The following is a 6,610-nucleotide window of genomic DNA, read 5'->3' as shown; positions in this document are numbered from 1 at the left end:
CAATAATTGGCAATTATGGCAGCTACTTTAAATAGGTGTGGAACAATTTGCCATTGCTATCAAGTGGCATTTCTATGTAGTTTTATCTTGGTCTTTCTAGGTGTGACTTGGTTGATTTTTGCCAAGCAATATTAGAATTTTTTTTTTTTGCCACAATATATGCCACAGCTGAAATGACGCCAACAGCCAAGAATGGTCGGTGCAGTTGAAGCAAGCCCAGCTTAACTATGTAGAAGTTTTCCTAGTCCTCTAATTTCTAGAAAGTTTATTACTGTGTATTACTTAATTCATTTTAATGTAATAAGGATGATTTTTGGATGACTTGTGCTATTTCTCCCTCTAGTTGCTTGGCTCTGGGACACAAACTTTGTTCCTATACAGTATTCAGGGTGGAAAGTAGAAAGATTCTATTAGATCACTGAGCCAACAAACCTGCATTCTAGGAATGTAGTTTTCATGGTACAGTGTGTGTGTGTGTGTGTGCTTTGAATATACATAAAGGTCAAATACAGTATGAGATTACATTAAGTAAAGAAATAAAATAAAATAGATCAGAACAATAGAAAATGATCTGCACTAAACTTCAGGCTAGTCAAACTCCTTCCTGAACAGTCAATCTGAACAAATTTATAAACATTCGGTACAATTAAAACAGTAAAATAGCGGGGCCATTCACCAAGGAAAGCCCAAAAATCATTGCATTCTCACTCAACCCTTGACATTATTTGCAGCCTTCTGCTCGGCATAACAGGCAGCCATACCACCTGCACTTCAGAACAGGCCATCCAGCTGAAGCTAAACATGCTTGGGGCCCAGTGAGTACTTGGATGGGAGACCATCTAGGAAAACCTTGGGTTGTTTCTTAGAGATGTTGGAGAGGTCATCATTAAGGTGTATAATAACTAAACAATCTTCAATTTAGTTTGAGCATGAAGTTTAAAAATAGGTACAATTTTACATTTATAATTTGGTTATATAATATAGTGCTGCAATACAGCCTTCTTTCGGCCACTCCCATTAACGGTCGCCACAGTGGATCATCTTCTTCCATATCTTTCTGTCCTCTGCATCTTGTTCTGTTACACTCACCACATCCATAAACCTCCTTTTGGGCCTTCTTACCTGGCCGCTCCATCCTTCTCCCATTATACTCGGCATCTCTCCTCTGCGCATGTCCAAACCAACTCAATCTCGCCTCTCTGACTTTCGTCTCCCAACTGCCCAGCTTGAGCTGACTCTCTAATGCAGGAGTCCCCAACCTTGACAGCTGTGCCGTGAGAGAACTGCTGGCAACGAAGACTCGTTCCGTGAAGGGCTACAGCAAAATGGCTGCCCCCTACACTGAGGACACTTTTCAGAATGCTAGGTGGGGTGGGGCTTTGCAGTGGCACAGAGAGAGGAGAGATACAAGCACATACTACAGGTACAATTCCATTACAACAAAGTATTTATGGTCCCGATTAGTTTCCCCATATGACACGGGTCTATAGAAATCTTCTTACAATGAAGTGCCTGAAGACCTTAAAATACTTGAATGAATCCTCTGCAGTGCAGTTAACTCTGTGATCGCAGCTCAGTTGTGCACAATGATCCCCAAACAAACATTGTAAAAATTTCTTTCTTCAAACTTTTCTCATATTGTTTCTTTTGCTGTTTTTGTTTTCGGTGATTTTCAGTGATACCTTTTTGCTTCTTGCTCATCAACATTTGAAAAACATCCATTGGAATTTAACTTATTGGCACCCTCCTATAGAAATGGCAGACATGGAAAAAACGATAAAAGTTCATATTGAGGGAAAAAGACTAAATTTTTGCAGCTCTCGATTGCAGCAAAAAGAAAAAAAAGATGTTGCCAGCAAATTTGGAATTTTGCCATTGACACTGTCAACTTTCTTGAAAGACAAAGCAAAAAAAGAACAAAAATCTCGGGTTTGCAAACATATACAAACTGCTGCATTTGAAGACACTGAAAAAGCAGTTTTTATGTGATTTCAGTGATGCTCGTTCAAGAAACATTCCTATTAATGCAGCACTCAATCAAGAAAATGTGAGGTTTTTAAACTCTTTTGGGACCTCCCACAACTGGACAACATGCTGAAGTGCGATCACTGTGTTTGTGGAAGACTGTTTATCTGTTTCCAGGGCAACAGTAGCCTCACAGCTCTTCACCAAAGCAAACAGAAAACATCTCGATGGGTGATGCAAGGAACATTATAAATGCAGGGAACAGGAATACCAGGCCACGACCCTGTCTGATTGCTGTGTCTGTGTGTAGGAGAGTGGCGGATCCCTCTACAATAAGTAACCGTGCTGTTCCTGTTTCAAGCTGAATAAAAGCTGTTTTTACTAAAGTACTGAAACTCAGCCTCGTGTTTTGAGGTGTAAGACTGGGACTTATAGCGCGACTCTGATATTTAATGATTTGCTTTTGTGGTGCTTCACTACACAGCTGTGAGCCTTCTGTTGCCCTGCCCTGGCAACAGACAAACAATCTTACACAGACGTGGCAATCACACTTCAGCATGACGTTCTCTTTTTATCACAAAAGAGTTCAGAAACCTCACAATATGAAGTAGAAGAAAAGGATGATTTGGCTTCTGATTGATAACTGTGCTGCCCACAACATGCTTCCACATTTAGATAATGTTCGAGTTGAATTCCTCACACCCAATTGCACAGTAGTGCTTCAGCCATTGGGTTTGGGTATCATTCACACCCTGAAAGCTTGAAGCTTGTTGTTGTTGCATCCTCTTTTGCTTTATCTATCGCCTTTTCTTGTAAGAAGTGACAACAAAGTTTCTTCTGCAAGGTGAGCCATGAACACTCTTCTTTTCTTATACAGTTCAGGTCTACATTTTGTTATTGATTACTAAAACATGAAAAACTTTTCTGATTTAATGATGTGTTTACATAGCTTGTTGTAGACACAAAACACACATCACATTATTTCCCCTTACAATTCTGGGTAGCTCACTCCCAGGTAATCAATCAAGGCAGGAACTCTGAGAACTTCTTGCCCATTCTGAGGTGGTGGGGGGATGGTATAGCAGGCTGCTTGAACTTATCGACACATTTAGAAGACAAAAGATTCTGACGGAGAGGTGTGAAGGGATTTAAGGTGGGCTGGATTTACAAGTTTTTTCATTGGCTCTGGTAATTCTAGTGTTTAACGTATATTCTGAACTGTATATGCCAGCTCTTCACTTTTGGGCCTTGTAGGCCAGAGCGTGCCCATGGAATCACCCTGGGGTAAGAATACATCTAACAAGAACAACAATTAATTTCTTGTATACCCCAAAAGAATGCCATGAAAGGCTTTAACTGGGCCTGTTTTGACAGCCCCCAGCTTTGACTCTATAAATAGACAATAAGAAACTCCCAAAAAAAGAAAAAAATTGTAAGAAATCTTTTGAAAGGTAAATTAGAGAGAGAACCCTTTCAAAGTAGGTTGGGCATCTAGTATTGGTGGGGCAAATGCAACACGCAAAACAGAACACAAGTAATCCTCTTCACCGAGCAAGATGGCCACCTCTGGAATAAAATACACAGTACAAACTACAAGGCAAAATGCAAGAATAGATTTTACCCTTCATTAAATACATAGGAGGAATCAGATTTTTTCAAATATATTAACAGCAATGTCTGTCCATCAGCTAACAGGAGATATACTGCTAGATTATAGAAAGGAGTCAGACAAGCCTGACACAGTCAGAATTTTCCTAATCAGATATCCGAATGTCATTAAAAACGTGTTAATGCTGTTTCTGTACTATGACCAGTGCATAAGCTCGATGAAGAAATGGGCCACCTTGTGGGACTATTGGACTCACACCCCTTTCTGCTATGTTCGTAACATCCTTTTACAATCTACTAAAACCAGAGCTGGACTCCTTACTGTGTGTTTCATGAGCCACTCTTGACTGTATAATCAAGAGAAAAGCCATTTGGCTATGCATGGACAAGCATACAACATACACATAAATGTGATTAAAAAGCACGAAAACCTGAAAATCAACCAAAGGTCTAATGGCGACCTTTTAACCTCAGTGTTAAAAATAACGTTCATAACATGACTGAAAATTGCTGTGGCCGAATCAGGCACTGACCTTATGTAAGAGCCAATACTCCCTTGCTTCATGTCGACATACAGTATGTGTCAGCTGGTGTCAGCAAATGTTAAACAATAAGTTTCTGATGAATCTAAAGCTTTCACTCCTCTCTCATACATGATAGTTATGGTCGGGAGGGTACCGAGCAAAACTCAATGTTTTCTCTCATTTAAATATTGTTAATGATATTTGTGTACTTTTTGTAATTTTGAAGTTTTAAAAATGTTAATGAAAGACAGATTCATAATGTACTAGCCAACCCGCAGCGTACCATATGCCGCATAATCAGGCCGGTTTTTTAATAATTTTTAAGCACTGGGAGAAAATTAACATTTGAAAAATCTGTAATGTAATAAATCAGCAAGAAAAGCAACATTGTAACAATACACAGAACGAACCAACACACAATCATCTGTGACTGAAAACTGCCACACCGCAATCGGAAGAATGATCAATTGTCCAGGGCGGAGGTCATGGTGATGTGCTTTCGCAGTGACAGCATCCATAAGTCCCCTGTATTGCTCTACACGCAAATCTTGTTGATGTGAGCGAAGGTAATGTAGACGCGCGCCTTCTGTTCTGACATATGCGTCAACGATGTATTGCTGGAACAGTTTGCCACTGTTGCAATGCAAGACACTAAATGAAGATCTCATGGCAAGCCTGAAAGCATAAAATTGGAGCTGTGTGACTCGCGTTCTTTTCGTGCTTCACTTTTCCTCAACATAAGTTAATTGTATGTGCCAGCCTGGATCTCCGTAAGGGAATAGCAGTGGATAAACTATGGGGTCACAGTTCATATTGAGAACAGAGATACGCTTGCAAGCATCTCCCCTTGGATATATGCAAATGTCGCGTTGTGCAGGAGGTTCCCCGTCTTCACCTACAAACATAGCTGCAACATCAGTTTGACGGGACGGGGCGTTATACCTTCTCATATCCAGACCTGGATTTTCCATGAACACCATTTGTACAGCAGTAACAGGGTTACCGTGAGTGATAATGTCATGCATTTGCATGTAAGACTTTGCGAAGGGATTAAACTGTCATATCATGTTGTCTAGTTGAAGCAACAAAATATCACTGCAAGCGCAATTACATTGATTTTGCAAACGGTGACTGGTAGCCTCAGCAGAATCGAAGATATATAGCTGACCGTATTGTGGTGACGTGTCAGGATTGTTATATAAAGGAGAGACCTGGTGATAAATTTGACCGTGGATTCTGAAAGCATACGGTCCTTGTCCAGATGGTTGAGCGATGTGTGCGCCCATTGACGCGAAAGCTAAAGCAGAGTTGTATTCCCTGATATGATCACAGTAATTTCGGGACAGCGGGTTCTTGCCAGTTAAGAGGTCTTCTAATAAAAGAGGGGGTTTGGATAGCGGTGGCAAAGACACCTTGCCGGCATGACAGCACTTAGTGTAATGTCGGATTTGTTGCCCTCTGCTGGACAATGGAGAGCATTGCAAGAAGCACATAGTGCGATAGGAAGGCCAATGTTATGTTCTTGGACGTGAAAGGCGGTATCTTCTTGAAAAGCTGCAGAAAAGTGAATGTGATGTTTGTGCATGAACGATTTAGTGCTGTGTTGACACTGAAGGGAATTGGAATGAGTTGTGTCGAAGCATTGCTGGCAATGTTCACATTGCATAATTCGTTCAGTGGAGTGTGTTTTAAATGCATGTTGAGAAATCTCTGCACTCGGAACGTTTTTGAACAAATCGTGCATTCAAAGATCTGTTTGGAATGCGTTTGCTCAGTGGAGTGTGTGTTTAAATGTGCTTTGAGATATTTCTGGCGTGTGAAGGTTTTGGAGCAGTGTTGACACTGAAAAGAATTCATCAGGGAATGTGTTTTGAGATGGTTAGTAAGGTATCTGCGTCCGTGAAAGTGTTTGTCGCAAATTTTGCATACAAATCTTTGTGTTGAATGGATCTGCATATGGTTGTGGAGATCCATCTCACCCGTGAAGTCCTTGGTACAAAATGTGCAATTGAAGGTGAGAGTGGAATGAGTTTGTAAGTGTTTTTGAGAGCGAGTTGTCTCGAAGCATTGTTGGCAATGTTCACATTGCATCATTCGGTTAGTGTTGTGTTTTTCAAATGTGCGTTCAGATATCTGTGCACTCTGAAGCTTTTGGAACAAAAGGTGCATTGAAAGTCCTGTGTGGAATGCGTGTGTTCAGGGAGGGTGTCTTAAATGTTTTTCAGGAAGAGGAGAGTGGGCAGGTGACGTCACATTAGTGTGGCGAGCAAGTGGGTGTGCACGCTGTGTGCACATACCGACAGAGTCAAAAGATGTCACCAGAAGGTAATCACATGGGTATTTGAGAGGCATGAGAACCTCGTAATGCCCATGATCCAAAGGACCGCTAAAGAGCAGGGATATGAAGAGACGCTGGGCCGGATTGTAAACTCGAGGAGAGGCATGAGGACGTTCTTGGAAGTAAATGCTGATAGTAGCTGGAAGGATTTGGGACATTGCCACAATTTCTGCCT

The sequence above is a fragment of the Polypterus senegalus genome, chromosome 2 (genome assembly GCF_016835505.1).
Source record: "Polypterus senegalus isolate Bchr_013 chromosome 2, ASM1683550v1, whole genome shotgun sequence".
NCBI classification, from domain to species: domain Eukaryota; kingdom Metazoa; phylum Chordata; class Cladistia; order Polypteriformes; family Polypteridae; genus Polypterus; species Polypterus senegalus.
This window is presented reverse-complemented; position numbering follows the sequence as displayed.